General features: G+C 43.2%; 1 protein-coding gene across 1 annotated transcript in view; it reads left to right on the top strand.

The window, feature by feature from the left end:
• The window catches only part of FOXP2 (forkhead box P2), a 316762-nt gene that overhangs the window by 148101 nt on the left and 145233 nt on the right, over positions 1 to 23428 (top strand). The gene's annotated exons all lie outside the window — the stretch shown is intronic.

Raw genomic sequence — 23428 nt, forward strand, 5'->3', positions numbered from 1 at the left:
GCTCTCACACTCCACTGCTCGCTGAAAGTGAAAGCCAGCCTAGGAGCGCAGTGCTTTTTATAAGCTGAGGTCCCATAGAGCAACACAGAACGTCTGTGTTTGGCCGTCAGAGCTGCCTATCAGGGTTTGCAGGGATGAGATTGGAGTGCCCGTGGCCATAGAACACCCCCTCCTCCCTCCCTCCCCCGGGTGTCTTCTTCCAACTTGTAACCACTTTGCAGCTCCATGGTTGGAAGGAAAACCTGCCGATCAAAGTAAGCTGGGCTTCGATTCGGGTTTCCAGGGCGACAGAAGGAGCGCAGACAGAGTTCAGGCATTCCCCTAGCTCCGTTTCCAGGGAAACTGATTGATGGTGCCTGAGTGTCTGGCTTCCCGAACCGTGGCCAAACGCACCGAACCAGGCTTCTTCCAAACACTGGTTCGTTTGCCGTGGACAATCACGAACTGCCGGATCGTGATCGCGCAATTGCCAATTTCGTGGGGTTATGACGTTCATAATGTGGTTCGTGCCTATGTCTATTCCTGATGTTTAGGACAGAAACAGAAGTGAGGGCCCGTGATCATCTGTACTGAATGGAGGACCAGAGTAAGGTTCACTTCTCTCTGGATGGTTCTCTCTAGTTCTGTAGCTCTCTCTTCCAGCCTGGTTCATGGACTATCAGGAAGACCCAGTGAGGGCCTGAGGGCCTGACAGATCCTGCGTTGAGTGCTATTGTGGCAGAATTTTCAGCAAGTCTGTGACATGTTCATGGACGAGGTGGGCATGTGATCTTGGGAGATGTTAGGGTGGGGAAGACCTTCCACATACAGTTTTCTCTGTTCTCTCCCCTAACTTAAAATGTTTATCCCCTTCCTCATACATCAGGGCTATATAGATTGTGCATATGCAGTATCCCTGAGGCCAGTGTACATGTGCTATGATTCATTTGGGGAAATCTGTAACTGTTTCAGAATATATTACATGCATGACAAAAACAACTGGGCTTTGAGTCCCACAAACAACTAATTTAAGTAATGGATTTGCTACAGAAATCTTATGGTAAAGACTGATAGTCATAAAATAAAATTATTGATGAAATTCCTTCAACAAGTTTCATAAATACCTAGATTTTGTGAGCGTTCTGACATACCATATCTGCCACTCCACAGAGCACAGTAATCAAAATGGACATTGTGAGTGGCACCTTGAGTGTGTGCCGGAGTGTTCAAAGGCCCGTAATCATTTCCAAATCCTTTAACAAATTCAGCTTACCCTAGTTTTATCATAGAGAAAATTGCTGTGGGATCATTCCTAAGATTCATGCCTCTGTTCTGAAGTCAATAAATTTTTCTTCCTGCAACAAAACAGTCCTCAGTAGATCAGTGATCTCTGAAGCTAAATAATACATTCAGCCTTATAAATGCCTGCTTATCAATAAATAGACTATAGTTGGTCCGCAGTTGGGTAGTTGACAGCTATTGTCTAATGTACAAAAGCTATTATTCATTGTTTGCAGTGATTCAGATCTCAACAGTGTTTTTTTACAATTTCCGTTTCATTGATTTAAAAAAATACAAAACAAGAATTAGCCTCATCTTAAGTGTTTTGCTGCCAGCTCATTCTCAGTAAAATATTCTAGGTGAGGTTTGGCTGTCAATGTGTATGTTTGCATGCAATAGCAATCGATAATTTTCGGAGTCATATAATATGGCTCCATGCCAGTTTCACTTGAGGTCCATGGGTGAAATCTTTGCTCTACTGAGATGAGTATTGAAGCACCTACTGACTTCAGTGCAGTAGTGAGGATTTGCCTCTGTGATTATTCTTTCCATGTGACACATCCCTATGGGAAGCCTTTGATAATGTTTATTTGTCTGATACTCACTGTCAGGTACTGTATTGATGTGTCCATCACCATAGAGTGCAAGGATCATGATGGAGTCATTTTATTCTGGGGAAAATATAGGATTTGGATTTTTTAAACATATTCGTAACTTATAAGGAGAGGTGGCAACAAAATTTCACCAGAACAACATTTCAAGTGGATTTGGAGGTGGTTCCTCAGGAAAAATATTGAAGAGTAGCAATATTTCTCAAGTGGTTCCACACAGGCCTGCTTATTACATTTGCTGTACAGTTTTTTCATAGTGATCTCTTGCTTTGTCTTCATTTTAAAACTGATTTTCTCAATAATATGCAGAATGTAGGGAGTATTAAATTATTATGGGAGCTGACTAGAGATTTTCTTACTATATATTTATCTCATTTATAGTCTACCTTCCTCCCTGATACTCAAGGTGGATAAAAGCTATGTGCAGTGTGAATAAAATTTCAAAATATTGAATTGAAGATTTAATATTAAAATGCCAAGTATTAATTATCCAGGTCGGTCCAAATTCTATTACATATCCATAAACAAAAGTACTATAGCCCAGCTGCTTTTAATTCTCAGCCTTCTTTTTAATAAGTAAGCTACAAGGAAACACGTTTAAGCAACTGGTTTAATGGTTAGCGTTTTGGAAATCGTGGTTCAAACCTCACTCTCCCATGAAGTTTGCTGAGCAACTTTGGGCCAGTCACTCTTAGTCTAACCCACCTTACTAAGGTAAATAGAGGAAGTGTGAATGATGTAATTCACAGAGTTCATTGGAAGAAGGGAGTAATAAAAATGTACTAAATAGATAAGTAAAATAATAAATAACTGATCATTCAATAAGCAAATTCAAGACTTCGGTGTTTTGGAGAATGAGTGTCAAGACACTGGATAAATAATAAGCCTTAAGCACTTTAAATTTATGAAGTTAAATATTGTTTTAGTTAATACTTTATTATTTTTAATATTTTATTATTATATTTTGTGAGCTGTGGCTCACGAAAGCTCATACCCTACCACCAATTTTGTTAGTCTTATGGGTGCTTCTGGACTCTTGCTCTTTTTTACTGCTTTAGAATTTCAGGTATGCATCTATTTTTGGCTTGCTCACTGCAGCAAGATGCACAAAATGTAGCTTGCTGCTTCCAATTAGGCAGATTGCCTGATTCTGTGCACTATTCTAGCTGCAGCAACTGTAGAGTTAAATTAAACAGGGGTCCACTGGCACCTTAAAGATTAACCAAGTTTATTCCAGGACAGGCTTTCACGAGTAGAGATGGGCACGATCCACATTACGATAGAAAAAACCCACGATAATGGCGATCGTGCAATCATGACCTGGCGGATCATTATTGTCCACGGCCAACGATCCAGCAATCGGGAAGGGCCTGGATTGGGGCAATCGGGCTCGGATCGGGGATCCAGACACTCAGGCGCCAGCAATCTATTCCCCTGGCAACAGAGCCAGGGGAATGCCTGAGCTCTGTTTGCCCTCCTTCTGTCACCCTGGAAACCCGAATGGAAGCCCAGCTTTCTTTGATCAGCAGGGCTTCCTTCCAACCACGGAGCAGCAAAGCAGTCACCAGTTGGAAGAAGACACCCAGGGGAGGGAGGGGGAAGGGGGTGTTCTGTAGCCATGGGCACTCCAATCTCATCCCTGCAAACCCTGATAGGCAGCTCTGCCAAACACAGACAGCCAAACACAAACACAGATGCTGCCGGCATCATCCACCGTTCCTGTATCGCTGGGAACAGCGGGGCACCCCTCCAATTTTGCCTCCACAATCCACGCATCGGGAACAGGAGATGCTCGGTGCGGGTCGTTAAATCGGGATCGTCGCCGGCACCAATCCACCATCAGCTTGATCGTTAATTTTTTTTTGGATCGTGCCCATCTCTATTCACGAGTCAGTGCTCACTTCATCAGATGGTTCTAACCTCTGACTCGGGGAACTTGATACTGGAATAAATTTTGTAGTCTTTAAAGTACCACTGGACTCCTGCTTAATTTTACTACAACATTCTTATACAGCTACCTCCCTGGAATTGCAGCTAGTAAATGCAGAAGAACAAGATGAGAGAGGATTGCAGGTTAAATTTTAGTGGCTACGAATCCATTAAAAATAAGAGTTGGTTCCTAATTTAAAGGTGTATAATCTTCCACAGTGTGCGTACGCCTCCTCCTAGCTATAACTTAAATGTTGCCACACTTGCCTTTTGAGATGTTATCATCTAGAATCATCATCTAGACAGTGTGTGGTTTATTGTTATGTTATTCTGTTACTGTATCAGATTGTTCTGTTACTGTGTCAGATTGTTCCTTTGCTTCTGGGTAAACAGTTTTAACCATCCATTGATTTTTTAAAAAAGAAAATCTGTGTAGGATGAGTAGATACAGGTACTCTGTAGTAGATTCTTGCTTACCTCTAGAGTATTACCACCACTCCCTAAGCATTGTAACCTCTTTAAGGCAGCATCACTCACGCTTTTAGAACTTTCCACTAAACTTGGCCTACTTTCTGGACTCCCAGTAAATTAATTGCCAACCATATGTTCCACAGGTGAGTATACAAATATACATAGAGCCTGCTGTTGTGAAGAAAGATCTGTAATTTGGGATAATTATCCCATAGTGGAATTAGAGAGCAACAGCCTAAAGCCATGCATTAAAAAAGTAACAGCCGTTTTCTGAACTTCCCTCTTCCGAAGTCACATTGAAATAAAAGGACGAGTGCTGTTAACACTCACAAATCAAATATGAATCAGTAATAGTCTACTACTAGTCCAAGGTGCATTCAGTTTACTAGGGCTTGGCTGCTGGGAGGATGACAACATGCTCAGGGTCTTCCCACTTCTTCCAGGTACCAAGCACTAGGTATCCCATTCCCCCAGTGGGGTGGAGGATACTCCGCTCCCACCTTCCACCCACTGCCACCACTTACCTGTCCGAAGGGGGGAAAGGTGGAGAACAGGCCTCCCAGGCGTGCTTCCAGAGGCTGGCACAATGACATTACTGACATTACACCACCCCACGAGCACTCATGTGCTTTGCAGTGAGCTGATTTGTGGCCCAAACAGGTCAAATCGGGCCTGTTTGGGACCCAAATCGGCTTGCAATGAAGTGTGCATGCATTCCCCTGCTTTGCACAATGGCCTGACTTCCTGGAAGTGATATCCTTGCACTGGTGCAGGGCTGCGCACGTGCAAAGCATGTGTGTGAGGAGTAAAAATGAGATCTGAAGTTTATTCATGGTACTTAGAGCCTTAGTGGGCTATAATGCAGAAGAAAATCTCCACCTGGGTTTCCTAAGGATAATATACAGATGTATGGGGATTTATGTCCCTGGAATTGTACTGGGTAAGGATTCCCTAACCAAGCACCTCTCTTTCTATATGCTCAGCTGTAACAGATATGCTTATCTAAGCAAGGCCTTTGAAGGTGCCGCCTTACAAACTGATAAGGTCAGTGGCTGAGGGTACCCAAACACTCTTTGTAGCAACCTCAACTTGCTGAAATAAACAAGGTCAGGAAAGGTCCTGCACTAATATCATTCCACGGAATATGCAAAGCAAAACTCATCAGGAGGATAGTTCTACTAAGTGAGTATTGTAGTTTATAATATGGTGCCAGTGTGATGTAGTGGTTAGAGTGTTGGGTTAGAATCTGAGAGGCCCAGGCTCTAATCCTCTCTCGCCACTGAACTCGTGGGTGACCTTGAGCCAGTCACACGCTCTCAACCTTACAGGGTATTTGTGGGAATAAAATGGAGGAGAGGAGAATGATGGGCCCAAAGGGCCCTCATTGGGGAGAAAGGCAGGGTACACATGAAGTAAATAAATAATGTTTGTTAAAAGTTTTTAAATGGGTTATATTTTACTTATTGGCATTTGAGTTTTGCAATTTATGTATTTGTGGCTATAGTAATTAAATATCACTTACCTTATGACCAGTGATAGCTCATGTCATGGGGGGAGGGGGGGAGTTGTGTTGAAGCTGTGAGAAGTTGAGACTACTTCTTAAACTAACCTGGTTGTTAATATCTAAGATATTGTTTCAGTTTGTTATTGAATGCTTTGGAAAATTTCTGGTAGATAGAAGAAAGAGGCAGTCTTAGGAAATGTCTTGAAAAATCCATAATGCCTGCTTCCCATAGCACTAACAGCCTAAACTAGCCCAATCTTGCCACAGCTTGGAAGCAAAGTAGGCTTGGTTCTTGGATGAGACACACACACACACAAGGAGATCTGCGGCTGCTATACAGAAGAAGGTAATGACAAATCACCTGTGCTTACCTCTTGTCTTGAAAACTCCATGAGGTGTCACTTCATGGAGTTGCCATGAGTTGGCTGCAAATCTATGGCACACTTTACTTTATAGTCTACTTCCTACTACTCATAGTAGAACAAAACTCCTGGAGTGTCACTTGCGAGAACTCTTTAAGATTTACAACTCACAGGCAGAGATGTGCAACAGAAATTTTTCCAGTGCTTTATTTTTCAATGGAAATCTTGCCATTTCTAAAGATTAATTATTTCATGAAATTAGTAACAATGAATGGTTGCCGTTTCCGATACAATCCAGTTATGACTTCTCCTGATGGACTGTGCAAACCAAATCAAAACCAAAGATAAAATTCATATCTATATGTCTCTTCCCACAGGATGGGAGGGAGGATATTGTAATCACCCATCTGACATGGAACTAACAAGTCATGCAAGTTATGAGGTGTGCCAATTGGCCTCAGAGTTAAATTCTGATGAAACAGATGATTCCATCCATGGCATATCATCGGGGAAGATTGGCATTTAAGACCACTGGAGAAAGTCCCAGTGGGCCAGTTGGGTGGGGATCACTCTCTCATCAGAACCATTATAGCCTCAAGTAAGAGCAGCCCTCAGCCAGAATATCTATAAGCTGATGCTGCCTCCATAAACCAAGAGCCCTCCTCCCATGCCCATCGGGGAAGGAGGTACCCTGTCAAGCCACAGTCTGGGCAGGCTCTTTCTCCCTTCTGCCCTTCATAACATGCACAGATCTTTGGGTGTGGTAAAATTTATGTGTTTTCTGTTTGTTTTTAAATTAAACCATGTAGAGGAAAAACATGCTATATTATCTTTATTTTTTTTACAAGTATTATTCCAATAAAAAATCATTTCTACATGAAGCTTTGAATATGCTCAAATATAACAATTATACCACACTTGATTTAATTTTTTGTCCTAATCAGATGCTTCCATTCAAGTATCTGTTGCTATTGGGACATAAAATTGCCCTGTAGGGGTACTTTCTAAATTTTGTTTGCTAACTATATGCCTATATAACATGCTTAATCAGATAATTCTCGATTTAGGATATTGAAAGATTTTCCAGACACATTTTTGGAAAATATTACAGTTCAACTTTTTTTTGAAAAAACGAAACAATTCACCGATAATTACCAAGCTGGATGTTTAGGAAACTAGCAGTAGAATTTCATATGTGACCATGCTTAAAGACTACACATGAGATAAGATCTTAGGTTACCACATGTTGTCTTACAAAGGGACTCAGTATTGTTGGCTTTTCACACTGCTCTCTTTGTGATACACATATTTGTATCTTTGCTTCATGTGGAAGCAAAGAACAGGAAAAGAGCGTATGCCAGTGTCACATCATACATTACCTTAGGAAAAAATAGCTCTGCCTCTCAAAAGACTAGAGTTTGCATTCTCGGCGCTCATATATGGAGAGTTTAAAGCAAAAGACGGAAAATTGTTGATGCTATCACTAACTGATATGATGTGCCACTCTGCCCTACAATTCAGTGGCCAAATTGCCCAGTTTATTACATTATTGCCTAAGCAATTTCTCTGAGGTTATAGTATGAAAACTAGTTATGCCAGGAACAGAAGAGGCGACTATTGGATGACAAATTTCTATTCTAAAGTACATTTTCTTCAGGAAATACACTGCGATTCACATATTTTTCTCATTTATATTTCTTATTTGTATGTCCATAGGGCTGCTGCTCTTCAAGAAAAACCTCAAAACAAGCACACATACACAAACAAATAGGCAATACCGAGTGAACATTCATTTTTATGATTGGATCTTTACAGCCTGAATTAAAAACACATTACAAACTTCTATTGCAGTGAAGGTCAGTCATATCTGTGGTGTTCATCCATTAGCATTTATGAAATTTTTCAGCTTTAATCTGCACTCAGAGGCTAGCTGATGAGCTATTCTTCCCTTCCATCTATCCCATTTGTACTAAGGAACTTAGTTTTTGAAGACTCTCCCGGATACTTTGCTAAATCATCCTAAAATGGTGTGGATTGTTTTGATTTTAAGCAAAGTTACAGCTGTGTAGCTGCAAAGCCGTCAGTTTCCCTTATTATGACTAGTTCCACAACTTGTACTGTTTTAAATTGCCTGCAATTAGCATATCTCAACCTTATTTTTAGGTTTAAATTGCAGTGTGAGAGTGTACTCTCCTCTTAGCTAATTAGTGCTATCAAGGAACAGTAGGTTACCTCATTAGTACCATGTGCATTTAATTAAAGAAGAGAAAATTGGAGTTAACCTCATAGTTAACATTTTCGCAGAGTGCTACAGTGCCAACACCTTCAATTGGAGTCACACCCCTGTGTATCTAATTATTCACTGGTGCCAAATAAGGTTAGCAAGGATACCACCATGCTGTTGACAAAATAATTTAGACAGAAAACCTATTCCATTGTTTCTGACATTGACATCAGGTTTGAGTGATCTCCTAATCCAGATCTTTCACTGCAGTTCTTTTTTTCTCGACAAGTTTCCTCTTCACTCATGGAAAAAGTGCAAATTAACTGGGGATGAAAGGAAAAATTAGCACATCTCTGGCAGATCAAAGAAATGACATTTTAATATCAGCAACTTTCTTTCCAAGCTGTCACACCTTTTAAAAGCCAGCAAGTTTAAGAAATAGCTTGTTTACAAGTTGGGAGAATGGCAAAAGGTGGGATATGAATGAAAGACATAAATAAATAGTGGGGGAAACATGGATTTCCTTATTCATGCCTTATAAACAAAAGGACTTCCTACTCTATCACAAAAGTGAAATCCATTTATCCTGTGAATGGTTTATCACTTGATGTATGAATTGGAATTCTCTATATGCTGTTAAGTGTACATGTCCTATTTTTTCCAGTGGAACTTCATATACCGAAACATTACCTGTGTATAGAATACTTATTTCAGATAGTCCAAGATGTGCAGGATTGCCATAACGGTGCTGTGCTTCTTTCTGCAGAATCTCCTGAAGATGAGATCTGGCTTTTGACTTTAAATTGCTTAATATTAGTGGATTAGATCCAAACTAAATTTTCCAATAACAGAATGGGGGAGTAACTTCCACAAGTTCCCTCTTCCTGCTGCAGACCCCTGATTTGCCTCTCATGTTTCTTAAAGATCTGTCATTCCCCAGGAGCAACAGCTGGAGATCAGTGGGTGGCAGGCAGCAATATTCTATTCCACTGATTATATTGTCTTTCATGAGTGGAAGATTTAGTCTGGATCAAATCCAGTTAGGATTTTGCACTTAAAAATAAAAAGCAAGGGGAGTCCCCTAAGGACTTGTGAGGTGTGGATCTCATTTTCCATTCCCTAGTATTTCATCTTTCTCTTCCCTGAAACTTGCAATAGCCTCTCTCCCTTAACTGCTTCCTTCTATCCTTCCCACCCATCAACATACCTTCATCTGCACCGTGTTTTCATCTTTCCCTTCCCTGGCATTCTCTGCCAGGGAATACTATGGCCCAGTTGCATGGTACTGGTTGCTGGGCCAGGCCAGTTGTGCAGTGGGGAGCCTAGAAGGACTTGGGGTGTACACCTCATTTTCCCCTGTAGCCCCTTCTCCACACTGTTTCCTCTTTCCCTCTTCCTAGCAACACCCAGATCCTCACTTTCCTGGCTTCCTTCTGTCCTTCCCACCCACCAAACAAGCTACCTTTTTCTGTTATTTACTTCATTTATACCCCACCTTGGGGGACCCAAAGCAGCGTATATCATTGTTCTTGTCTCCATTTTATCCTTTCAACAACTCTGAGAGGTAGGCTGAGAATGTGTAATCTGTAATTATACAGTGTACTGTGTAATTACTCTGTGTAGTCCGCCTTGAATCTCTATAAATAATTAATTAAATAAATAAATAAATATAAGGACTATAAATAATTAAATAATTAATAAATGTGTAACTAGCCCAATGTCACTCAGTGAGCACAGTGGCGGTTCGAATCTTAGTTTCCTGAATCCTAGTTGGAAAATCTAGTTGCTACACCACCCTAGCTTTTGTGGCATGACAGGTGTTGAACAGTAGCAAGCAATCGAACCTGGATAAGTCATGCAATTTGCATGGTACCAAGTTGCTCGGAGTTTCCTGCCAGGCCTGGGCCAAATGAATCCTTTCTCAAAAGCCAAAACAGCTCTGCTCCTCCCTGTGTTGTTTATTGACAAAATCTAAGGCTGCAATGCTGGCAATACTGTTGTGGTTGCCTAGCACAGCCACTGAGGGTATTCCTTTCTTAAAGTTTCAGGAGCTGCTTCTGTTATCTTGGGGTGGGGGTGGGGGGATAAGTCCCTGGACTTTTTCTTTAAGATTTCACTGTAAACTCCCCCCCCCCCCAAATTTGTACAAAAATCTGTTTTTTCTGCTCATAGCTCCAATCTCTGGATTTGGTCATGCTAAGGATTAGATATATTAATAGAGCAAATATATACACACAGTACCTGATTTTATATGGGTTTATTGTTGCTGTGGGTCACCTTCCCATACACAGATTAATTCCTTGGTCAAAAGTTAGGTACACTTTTAGATTACAATTAGAACTGGAAGTCTGAACACAATGATCCATCTGCATTAAGGATGGAGTCAGGTAACTATTTTTCACCTCATAATGCAGTGGTGACAGGATTTGTGAATCAAGAATGATTGCTTGAAACATCACATGATTTCTCCTCTTTTAACAAGATAAGTTTCTGCCTCTTGTCCAAAAGGAGGTGGCCACTGCTCACCCAGTGCCTTCAGAACAACCCAAGCCTTTGACAACACAGTATCCAGTGATTTTAGACATTACTGAGAAGTGAGGGGGAGGGGGAAATATGATTATTTGAATTTGCTGTAAAGCAGTCAATGCTTAAAATAAGGCTTACCTTAAGCATATGCATGAACTCTCATCTTAAAGAGTAATAGGATTAAACTCAAATGTTTTGCCAAATATGGACTGAAGGATTCCCCCCCCCCCCAATTCATCCCATGCTGTTGCTCTTTGGTGAACCAACTGAAGAAGACTGTGTTGGATGAATGATATCAGTGAACGATATAGTTCTGTATTGCTATACTATAGGTTAAAGGAAAGTTTCTTTCTTTTATGTGGTCTCTGTGTTGCCGATTTAGACTTCTTTTCTACCCTATTGCAAGGTCTCAGAAATGGGCAACATGGCCTTGATTCAGTCTGCTGCAACTATGTTGTCTAGCAGCTAGGCTGAGAAATGGTAAGTTGCCCTTGTAATAGTTGATCTAAGACTGGGACTTAGATCTCCAAAGTTGTTATTTATTTATTGTATTTTCATTCTTTTTTCCACCAAAATGTCTCCCAAACGAACCTTACTGCAAATTAAAGCCAATCCCGTCATCAGCTAAAATATATTTTAAAAGTTCAGAGAGGAGGGGTTCTCAGTGAAGTCTGGTCCAGGTGCAGTGGAAGGGCACCTGACTTCAGTAAGGGCAGTAGGGAAGAACTGAGGTTCTCAGTGGGAGCTGGATCCAGGCACGATGGCAAGATGCCTGGCTGTTTCCTCTTCTCCCCTGTGTCATTAATTTATGTCCCACTCCATCCCAAGGCTTTGCACAGTTTTAATATATATTAGAATGTACATTAATTTCTCCCAGGAGTGCAGAGCAGAATTTCTTCAAACATTCCAGCATTGCAACTAGCCAGTGCCGTGTGTTAGTGAACTCCGCAAACCGTTTTGATTCATGTTTTTTCTAGGAGAAAGTGGATACATTCAGGTGCAGTCATCAAGTGACAAGAAAGAAATAGACCTGAATGCGTATTTGCTCTGTTACAATATGAAGGCTCCATAGAACAAAACAAATACTACATATTTCAGTATGACTCTGAGCAAGAACTAGCAGTCATTGATTTTCATTTTTTTTAACACTTAAGCACTGTACTGAATCACGTGCCACTGTTGGAGCTATCATGCGACAGGTGACTGATTTTAGAGAAACACAATTTCAAAACTCTACTAGGAGAATGGCGCTTTATAATTATCTGTATTGTGACTATAGTGAATGTTTGGATATTCAACTTGATTTATGAATGGCTTGAATAGTTTTTCAATATTATACACAAATAGGGCCATACCCATAACTACAGAAGGTATACGGGCCAATGGCATATCCCCTTTCTGAATTTCCAGCTTTTATTGAAAAGATAAATAAGCTTCTGTTCTTTTATGTTCTGGAGATATAAGCAAATCATCAACAAGCACCCCCCCCCCGCCCATCAATTGCCTAGGAACAAATGGGGGATGGGAACCTGAAAAATGGCTGCAGTGTTAGATAACCACTTGCTGAGCAAATTCATTCTCTATATCCTCCTCTGCCTGTGCCCTTTGGTTCTATTTGGTTTGCTTCTTTCTTCTATAAATTCCTCATTGACAAGTGGACAGAAAATTGGCATGAGATTTATGCTGTTTTGGGGTTGCCATCTGTGTTTGTACTGGGGAATTTTTCTCAGTCATAGCTGGGAATATGGGTGGCAGGAATAATCAGAAAAATGAATGCCCAGTTTAATTCATCCCAGTGTCTGTGTTTCATCAATAATTGCAAGCCACCTTGCTGCAACTTGCCTTTGTGAAAACTGTGCGCATGAGCATGTACAAAATGGCTTTATTCTCTTTAGAGAATAACCAGTGTCAAGGGTATCTTTAACGTCCCCCACAAATCTAGAATTTAGGGCTAAAGGAAGTATAATGGTCAGGTCAGGCAGACAGAACCTCACGCTACAGAAAAAAGGGTCTATTGGAGAATCTAATAAATTTGAGCCAAGAATAGTTTGTGCTCTGAATGCCAGTATTGCAAACACCCTGGGTGTGTGGAGTACCTTTCCTTTTGTCTTATTTTCCTTTTTGTCTTTTTTCCTTTAAAATGCTAATAAACAGTGTGAGCAGAGTTTTGAATAGCAAAACCAACAGGAGATTGAAGAGTTACACACCTTACAGAAGAGTTAAACACAATTGTTGACCCGCAGTTTTACCCTACTGCAAGATTTACTTAAGTCTCAAGGAACTCAGTTGTTAAAATCTCAGTTGTATCTCTTTTCTGCTCCTTACAGAGTACAAAAGGAAACTATGCTTACACTTAGGGAGTTAGCCTAAGTAGATCTAGTTGGAAGGAAGTCCCGTTTTATTCAGTTGCTCTTACTCTTAGGAAGGTGTTCTTAGGATTGCAGACTCGATCAATAAGGTGCATAAAAACACTAATAAAATGTTTAGCCAATATTTCAACATAGAATTAAGCGTACCTCAGCCCATTGTTTCCAGTGGGCTTAAGCACGCAGTTCTATATTGGTTCAAGGCCTTAAATTTTAATACAATAAAATCATATTATTTTATGCACTTCTCTTGTCAAGGAAAGCAGGCAGTGTGACTTCTGAGTATTTGGATAGGGTCATCCTGTATCAGAAAACAAATTTACTTTGGGCTTAATCTTCTGTTCTGTAAAATATAGTTTGTCAGTTGTTCCTAGGTAGGCTGTAAGATGAATAATCATATTACAGTGTAAAAACATTATACTAGTATAAGTCTTTTGCGCATGGTTCCCATTACTGTTAACAGTCACATGAAACTAATTTCAGTTTGTTCATTATTTACTGAATGATTCCATCTGATTTTCATCCATAATAAGTTCACTGTTTCACTGGAATTTACATGTGCAGAATTGTATGGGCATTTTAAAAGAATGTTATATTTAAATACTGTTCTTGTATTGTGGAATAAATCCAAATGCTATTGCTAATTCATTTTATAGTACCCATTAATTACAAGCCAGGTGTTCCCTGGCAGAATGTTAGAAGCAAAAAGGGACCAATATTTCAACAACCTGGTTTAAAGTAATGTTGTAACATTGGATATAGAAAACCTGACAGATGACTAGTGAATAGAAAAAGCAGTTTTATAGGACAGGGCTCACCTTTTTGATGTTAAAAATCATGCATATGCAAAGTAAATAACTTTCATGTTTAATAAGGATTGTATGATAGCACAGTGCAAGAGTAAACCCTGGATGATGCTTGATCTACAAGTTAGCATTTCATAGTTGTGTAAATATATTTCTGACGTACTTAGTTCTGCTGCTGTGATCTTAAATAAGATCACAAGGGATCCATAGTCACTTGATGCCTTTTTCAATATTCTTTGGTGTATTTATTTTCTTTTTTAAACGCTGGTTTAAAACACTACTGTACTTTATGAAATTTATATTTGTAGATGCATAAAGTTAATACATTTAAAGAAGCCAAAGTTCTATATAATTTATATAACTAGAAACCAAACCAAAAAATGCTTATGGAAAATAAGTATATTTTTATAGAAAAAATACTTACTTAATGTTACGGAACATGAACAGCAATGCAGATGTTGGTTGGCAGAATTGTCAACTTGTTAAACACCTCACTTCCATTTGCCCATGGTTTGCCTTATGTTCAATTAGGAATAAAAAAGGTCATACCTAAAAATAGCTATTTAAACGTATAGGTAAGTACTTTGCAGAATTTGTCTGAAACTGAAGAGAGATGTTTTTTAAAAAATAATGGTTTGTTGTTTTCCTAATAAAATTCCATAGTAAATTTTCCAAATAAGTTAGCTGCAGCAATAATAATACTTTGATGGGACAGTAAGGTAGACCTAAATAAAAATGCAGAGGGGCTCTTGTTTTTTCTTCCATTAAGCTATAACTGATCCAGTTAACAGTTGATCACTCTCTATATAAACTCACGCAATACAAAATGGTGCCTGTGGTTCACGTTGGCCGCCAGGGCTTTCCATACAGCCCGCAGCATAGTGCTGGTTCCAAGTATCCCAGTTGTTATGATGCATCTCAACAATTTTTATCATATAGGAGATGAAATATAAGCAAATTTCTCTTACTCTTCTAGCTACATCCTCCTCTACCCCCACCCTGTTATGAGCAGAACATAGGCTCTGGCAAAGTCATCCCCTTGTTATTTTCCTCAGTCATTCATTCCTCAGTATAACGAGCTCTTTAATACCTCCCTCCACAGTGTGAACAGCAATGCAGATGCTGGTTGGCAGAACTGTCGACTTGTTAAACACCTCGCTTCCATTTGCCTATGGTTTGCCTTATGTTCAAAGACCGATAGCTGAGATACATAAAGGGAAATTTTTCTCAAGGCCTTTGCTACTGTTCAGCTGCAGAGAAGAAGCTTGGAGAGCCCTTTGATTGTGTCTTGGGATGTTACGAGCAAGTCATTAAACATAGTTGACATCCACATGATGAAGTTCCTCCTTTTTTTGTGTTCAGTGCCACTGTAAATGTAGAGGCATTTCCATTAGCAACAGAGCTTTCACATGGGAGTTTTCCACTGATCCATCAGCCGCCATTTCCACAGTATTTTCCCCTACCATGCCAATGAAGGGCTTTTTAAAAAATTCAGTAATTGCTATATTACCAGGACTTTATTTCAGCTGGAACAGGGTGGAACGGAGTTCTGGAACCTCTTGAAAATGATCACATGGCTGGTGGCCCCACTGTCTGGAGATCAGGGGGTGGGGCCACCAGCCATGTGACCATTTTCTCCAAGGGCAACCCACTGAGTTTCACTACCTCTTTTCCCAGAAAAAAAGCCCTGTATATTACTATAGCGCTTTATCAATTACCTATGTTTTTAAGCCCTCAGAAAGCCCTCCAGTGCAGGGAGGAAGGAGCTGATGGAAGCGAAATGGTGCCAACGTGAGCAGGGCCTAGGAAAATGCATGCCTTCTTGTACAAGCAGCGTAATAATCCATTTGGGCTGTGTTCTTCCAAAAAGAATAGGAGAAAAGCAGGTTTGGGATAGAATGGATGGAGGACAGGGAAAAGATGCCTGGGGACCCCATGTCTTGGGGATGTTCCAAACAAAGGCCACTTTGAAAGCAAAAGATGAGGGAAAACTTATATGTGGAAGCAGCAAAATCTAAGGTGGATAGATCTTCAGATCTTTCTCCGATCAAGGCGTTGTGTGTGTTTGTGGTATTACATTACATTTTTCACTATCATTGGGATACATGTCACTTTACTTGGGAGAGACATGACTGAATGTCATGTATGTGTGAGTGAGAGAGAACCATTCTTCCTGCATCACTATCCCAATCAGCTCCCTTTTTGGCTACTTTTTACCCTGCAAGGGTATCCTTACTGTTCCTACCTCCTAAGGGGTGTGTGTGTGTGTTATGTGCGGTTTTCAACTTGTGGCAACTCTGTGAATGAATGTTCCCTAAAATGTCCTATCGGTCTTGCAAACTGAAGGCCATGGCTTCCTTTATAGAGTCAATCTATCTCATGCTGGGTCTTCCTCTTTTCCTATTGCCTTCAACTTTTCCTAGTATTATTGTATTCTTCAGCGAGTTTTGCCTTCTCATGATGTGACCAAAGTACAATAGGCTCAGTTTAGTCATTTAATATTTTAGGGTGAATTCAAACTTGATTTGGTCTAGAACCTGCTTATTTGTCTTTTTGACAGTCCATGGTATCCATAAAACACTTATCCAATACCACATTTCAAATGAATCAATTTTCTGCCTGTCAGCTTTCTTCATTGTCCAACTTTCACATCCGTACATAGTAATGGGGAATAGTATAGGATCAATTATCTTGATCTTAGTTCCTAGCAACACATCTCTTTCATTAAGGATCTTTTCCTTCATGGCTGCCCTTCCAAGTCTCAATCTCCTTTTGATTTGTTCCTTCCACTGAGCCTGGTGGTAGAAAATGTCATCAAGTCATATCTGACTTATGGTAACACCTGCTGGGTTTTCAAGGCAAGAGATTAGCAGAGATGGCTTACTATTGCCTGCCTCTGCAACCCTGGTCTTCACTGGAGGTCTCCCGTCCAGTTACTAACCAAGGCCAATCCTGCTTAGGTTCCAAGATCTGACAAGATTAGGCTTGTCTGGGCTATCCAGGTTATGGTTCCAATGAGTCTAATGCAAACAAATTCACAGCTCTCCACCTTGTTTCAGAAAATAAAATTAGAATATTCATTCATGGCTTTCCTGTGTAATATTTAGTTGGGCCCATATTAGTTTTGTAGGGTTTAAGGCTGCTTTAATTTAATTTAAAGGCTGCTTTCTTGTTGGCTGTTTAAGAGGCAATACAAAGGTGAGCTAGTTCTGAGACCTTGTCTGTATATCTTGTAGGGCAATTCATTTGGAGGAGCTCATTTGGGATCCAAAGAAGCTTAAGGATAAAATCTAGGGAACTCCAAATGATCAGAGAGGGAAAGGGCAATAAATGGTCTTGTATGCTGCAAATTTGCCCTTCCACTGAATTACAGGAGTATGTTGAGGAGCTTGCTCAAGCTTTCTGTGATGCTATTGATCTATGAATGATGGGTTTGTTTTGCCATTGTTCCATTTTGTAAGGATCTTTAAAAGAGCGCGGCAACCACTGTCATACCACCACAGTGTTTGTTTCCTATTCCTTTTCTTTTGGAAGATCTACTGCAGGCATTTGTGAAGGAATGGAGGGGAAGGAGCAATGTCAGGCAGCGGAGAGATGGTCTAGGCTTTGAAAGGACCCCAGGGGATTGTAGGGACAGGGAAAGTCCTCATTATTTTCTGTTCATCTACGGTCTTCCTGTGCAGTCCCACATGGGACTGCGCACGCGCAGGCCTGCCGATACCGGAGATTTTAATAGCTAAACACCACCAGGGGGCGCTCCCGCCTCTCAGCGCGCATGCGCAGCCGCTTTCCCGCCGAAACGGCCCTTAAGAGGCGGAGCGCCCCTCACATACCCTCAGTTTCTCTTTCGCCGCCGATCGTTGAGGTTTAACAGCTTTCTTCGTTCGCGATGTCTGAGAAGGCCTTGTTTAAGCGTTGCGAGACCTGCAATCGTAAGATGACAAGGTCGGATGGCCATTCCATTTGTTTGTATTGCCTTGGGGAAACTCACAACACTCAGGCGTGCAAGCATTGCCGCGCGTTTACCTCCAAGGCCCGGGCGGAACGGACGGATCGTTTGCATGCCTTTCTCTGGCAGCGTGCGATGTCGGTCGAGGACCCTCCACCGAAGTCTTCGTCTGCTCCGTCTGCGTCCTCTCGTCCTCCTGTACCTTCGGGTTCCAAGACGCCTCGTTCTCAACCGTCTCCGAGTCGCTCGGAGTCGAGGTCCGAGAGGATCCCTTCGGGTCGGAGTTTGTCGGAACCGACCGCTTCGGTTCCGAGACATCTAGCAAGTCGACCTCCTTCGATCTCGTCGGCTGTCTCGGCTTCGCCTGCTCGTGGCGCCCATAGAGGTTCGACTCCGTCGGTTCCGAGGTCGACTCCGCCAACTCAGACCACCTCTACGGTTCCGATGACTTCGGATCCTGCTGTGAGACCGAAGGCCGTTCCTGAAAAGAAAAAGAAGAAGCATAAGCATTCCAGTAAGCATGATAAGGCAGTGTTGGAAGGCTTACTCACCTCTTCCCCGTCGGCTCCGGTCGACTCCGCTCCCGTCCAAGTGGAACAGCGAGCAGAGGCGAGTGATCGTCCGCAGTCCAAGACTCCTCCGGACCGGGTGGCTCAGGAGGACGATGTCATTCTCCTCGAGAAGCCTCTTACCCCTTCCGGTCGGGCTCGATCGGCCTCGTACGAATCGGACTCTATTCAGTCGGCTCGGAGTCGAAGGAGTCGGTCCGCCCGTCGCTCTAGCTGTCGGACCCTACGGTCCTATCGGAGCCGATCCAGGGAGAGTCGACGTCGAGATGATCCTGTCCCTCGTTACTCTAGTAGGGAGAGTTCATACTACTCGGACCGGCATTATAGAGGTGCTTCGTTGTCTCCTTCATTTCGAGTCGGTTCCGATGTTGGCTATGACCCGTCCCGCCTCCCGTCGGATCGAGTCTCTCCACGACCCCGGGCCCGTTACAGTGTTTCTCCTCTGTCGGAGTCACCTGAAAAGGAGATTGGGCCATCTGATGAGGCCTCGCCTACTGATGATTTTCGGGCCTACAACGAGTTGCTCCAAAGAATGGCGAAAGCCCTGGACCTTGAAGTGACTTCCACTGAATCTAAATTCACTGATAAGATATTGCAACATATCTATTCGGGTTCTACTCCCTCGATTGCCTTTCCCCTTATTGAGGGGTTTGCTGATCTATGGAAGAAGCTGCAGTCTCGACCTGCGTCTGCTACCGCCACTAATCGAAAAGTGGAGAGCTTGTACCGAACCAAGGACGATGCTCATCCGTTCCTGGCCGTTCACCCTCCTCCATCCTCACTTGTCACCGAGGAGATGCAAGCTCGGCCTCGCCAGGGCTCGCTATCGGCTCCAACTGACAAGGATAGTAGAAAGATCGATGCCTTGGGTAGGAAGTTGTATACTTCGGCTACGTTTGGCATCAAAGTGGCGAATTATGCCGCAATGATGGCGGCTTATCAGCTGTTTTTATGGAAGAAGGTGGCGTCTTTTCTTCCTAAGCTTCCCGAAGATCAGCGCACTCTGCTTCGGGTCATTCAGGAGGAGGCTGTTCGTCTCTCCAGACACCAAATTAATGTTGGGAGAAGTATGGCTGACACTGCGGCTCGATCACTTCTCTCCTCGGTGGTACTGCGCAGGTACGCATGGCTTCGCACGACCGCCCTGCCAGTTGAGACAAGGAACAGGGTTGAGGACCTGCCGTTCGAGGGCACCACTCTGTTTTCAGAGAAAACTGACGAGTTCCTCTCTAAGAAGAGGACTGATCGTTTGACAGCCCGCTCGTATGGGGTTCTACACCAGCCGTCGCAGCAGCCTTCTCGCCCATACTATCGCTCCTTCCAGCGTGGCAGACAACATCGCTATCAGCCCTATCAAGGGTATGCTTACCAGCAGCGCAGGAGCTACCAGAGCCCACAATCTGCCTTTCCCAGACGAAGGCAGGGCCAACGTCCCAAGCCTGGTTCCCAACAGCATCAGGCCAAGGACCAGGACCAATTACATAAGCAATTCTGACAATCACAGGGACCTGACCCCACATTTGGGGACAGGCTTAATGCTTTTTTGGATGCCTGGTGTTCAATTTGTTCCGATGTTTGGGTTTTGTCTATTATCCAGTTTGGTTATAAAGTTGAATTTCTTGGTTTACCTTACCTACGTCTCCCTGTGTTTTCTTCTGACCCCCCTCGTTCAGAGATCCTGGGAGAGCTCTCAGCCCTATTGCAGAAAGGGGCTATAGAGGAGATTCCGGTTGCTTCAGCTGGTTTGGGGTTCTATTCCAACCTCTTTTTAGTGGAGAAGAAGGATGGTGGGCTTCGGCCTATCCTGGATCTTAGGGGTTTGAATAAATTTATACGAGTTCGTAAATTCAAAATGGTTACTTTACAGATGGTTTTGACCTTGTTGCCCCAACAGTCGTGGTTTGCAGTCCTGGATCTGAAGGATGCGTATTTTCATATTTCAATTTTCCCTGAACACAGGAAATTTTTACGTTTTGTCTATGGGCAACGTGTCTTTCAATACAATGTTTTACCCTTTGGGTTGGCCACTGCACCTAGGGTGTTCACCAAGTGTGTGGCAGTAGTGGTGGCTCATTTACGTCTCCAGGGCTGCCAGATCTTTCCTTATCTGGATGACTGGCTCTTGGTTGGTGATTCTGCTGACTCTGTGTCCAACCAGGTGTATCTCACCTTAAATTTATGTTTACGCCTGGGTCTTTTTGTTAATCAGAAGAAGTCCAAGTTGACCCCGGTGCGCTCCATCCAATTTATTGGAGTGGTTTTGGATGGTGTTCGGGATGCAGGCTTCTTGCCTTCAGAGCGTGCTGCAAAAATTAAGAGGCTTATTTCGACCCTTCAGAGGTGTCGTTTCCAATCTGTTCGCTTTATCCAGACCCTTTTAGGTTGCATGGCTTCTACTACGGCTGTGGTTCCGCTGGCCAGGTTATTTATGCGTCCCTTCCAATTGTGGTTCAATTCTGTATTCTCACCGGCCCGTGATTCTCAAAATAGGAGACTTTCCGTCCCTAGGGGGGTGCTGTCCTCCCTGGAGTGGTGGCGGGATGATGCTAATTTATTTAAAGGGATGGAGTTTGGTTTTCACCAAACTCATCTGTCAGTTACTTCCGATGCTTCCCTTTTCGGTTGGGGGGCTCACTGTGCTGGCCTTTATGCCCATGGGTTATGGTCTGAATCTGAACGTGAGGAACATATTAATGTTCTTGAGTTGCGGGCAATTTTATATGCATTGATCTCCTTTACAGATGTCGTGCGGAACAAGTCCGTTCAGGTCCTGACCGACAACACGACGGCGATGTTTTACATCAACAAGCAAGGTGGCACGGCGTCTGTGGCTCTCTGCACAGAGGCGATGAGACTCTGGAAGTGGGCCATAGATCATGCTGTCTGGCTGCATGCAGTTCACATCCCGGGGGTGCAGAATTCCATGGCGGACCACCTGAGCAGGCTCCACAGGGAAAACTACGAGTGGTCCCTCCAGGACAAGTATCTCGCCCCTATCTTCTCGGAATGGGGGACTCCGGAGTTGGACCTGTTTGCGACTGTGGAAAATCGCAAGGTCCTAGCTTATTGTTCCAGAGGAGGAGTAGGCCCAGAATCAAGTGGGGACGCGTTTCAGTTAAGTTGGTCAGGTCCCCTGTGTTATGCCTTCCCTCCGTTCCCGCTTCTGGCACGGGTCCTCAGCAAGATCCAGAGGGACAGAGCGTCCGTCATCCTGGTGACCCCGTATTGGCCGAGGCAACCGTGGTTTCACTCCCTTCTGAGTCTACAGACTCAATCGATCCGTCTCCCGGTGGTTCCCGATCTCCTGACCTGCGGGGGGGTTCTTCACCACGACATCAGGAGACTCAAACTCACAGCGTGGTTGATCAGGCCGGGGCTGCCTTCTCCGAGGCTGTGACTAATGTTCTCTTAAATGCTAGACGTTTGTCTACCAGGCAGTCTTATGCCCTTAAGTGGGACAAATTTTCTGTGTGGTGTAGTCGCAGGGGTTTGGATCCTTTTGAGTCCACCCTTTCTGAGATTTTGGATTTTTTGTGGGAAGTAAAGCAAGAGGGTTTGGCCAACTCCTCAGTCAAGGTTTATCTGGCAGCCATCTCTGCCTTTCACCCTCCAGTGGATAGAAAGTCTGTTTTTTCCCACTATTCTGCCAAATTATTTTTGAGGGGATTGAATAATTTGTTTCCCCCTGTGCGGGCTTTGGTCCCTCAGTGGTCGTTGCCCCTGGTTCTGACTCGTTTGATGTCTAAGCCGTTTGAACCCTTGGCTTCCTGTCCGCTTCGTTTTTTGTCCATGAAAGTGGCCTTTTTGGTTGCGGCTACTTCAGCCAGGAGGGTTGGGGAGCTGGCAGCGTTATCTTGCGAGCCCCCTTATTTGAAATTTCACCCTGAGAAGGTCGTTCTTCGTACAAAGGTTGAGTTTTTACCTAAAGTAGTATCCCGTTTTCATTTATCTCAGGAATTGGTTCTGCCGGTTTTCTTTCCGACTCCGGCTTCTGAGGCAGAGGCGGCCCTTCATTCTTTGGATGTTCGTAGGGCCATTTTATTTTATTTAGATAGGGTAAAACCATTTAGGATTGACTCTAATTTGTTTATTTGTTTTGCTGGACCGAAGAAGGGTAACCGGGCTTCGGCTCAGACTATCTCTAGATGGGTGGTCCAGGCTATACTGACCTGTTATTCTGCTGCTAACCTACCTTGTCCTTTGCAAGTGCATGCCCACTCCACCAGGTCCCAGGCGTCGTCAGCGGCTCTCTTCAGAGGTGTTCCACTCCAGGACATCTGCAGGGCGGCGACGTGGGCCTCGGCGGATACCTTTGTGAAGCATTATGCGCTGGATATCCTAGATAGAAAGGAGACAGCGGTGGGCACGGCAGTTCTGCACTCCATCTTTGAGTGATGCTTTGGCGTCACCTCCACCCAGGTATTTAGCTTTGGAATCTTCCCATGTGGGACTGCACAGGAAGACCGTAGATGAAAAACAGGTTTTACTTACCATAACTGTTGTTCATCTAGGTCTTCCGTGCAGGCACACATGCCCTCCCTCCTTCCCCGCTAACTCTCTTGGTACTTACCTTGCAGGGGGCGGCGAAAGAGGAACTGAGGGTATGTGAGGGGCGCTCCGCCTCTTAAGGGCCGTTTCGGCGGGGAAAGCGGCCGTGCATGCGCGCTGAGAGGCGGGAGCGCCCCCTGGTGGTGTTTAGCTATTAAAATCTCCGGTATCGGCAGGCCTGCGCGTGCGCAGTCCCATGTGTGCCTGCACGGAAGACCTAGATGAACAACAGTTATGGTAAGTAAAACCTGTTTTTATATTCCTTTTTGTTACCCAGCCTGTTGAGATATGCTATATGAGGGC

Source organism: Eublepharis macularius, chromosome 9, assembly GCF_028583425.1.
Source record: "Eublepharis macularius isolate TG4126 chromosome 9, MPM_Emac_v1.0, whole genome shotgun sequence".
NCBI classification, from domain to species: Eukaryota; Metazoa; Chordata; class Lepidosauria; order Squamata; family Eublepharidae; genus Eublepharis; species Eublepharis macularius.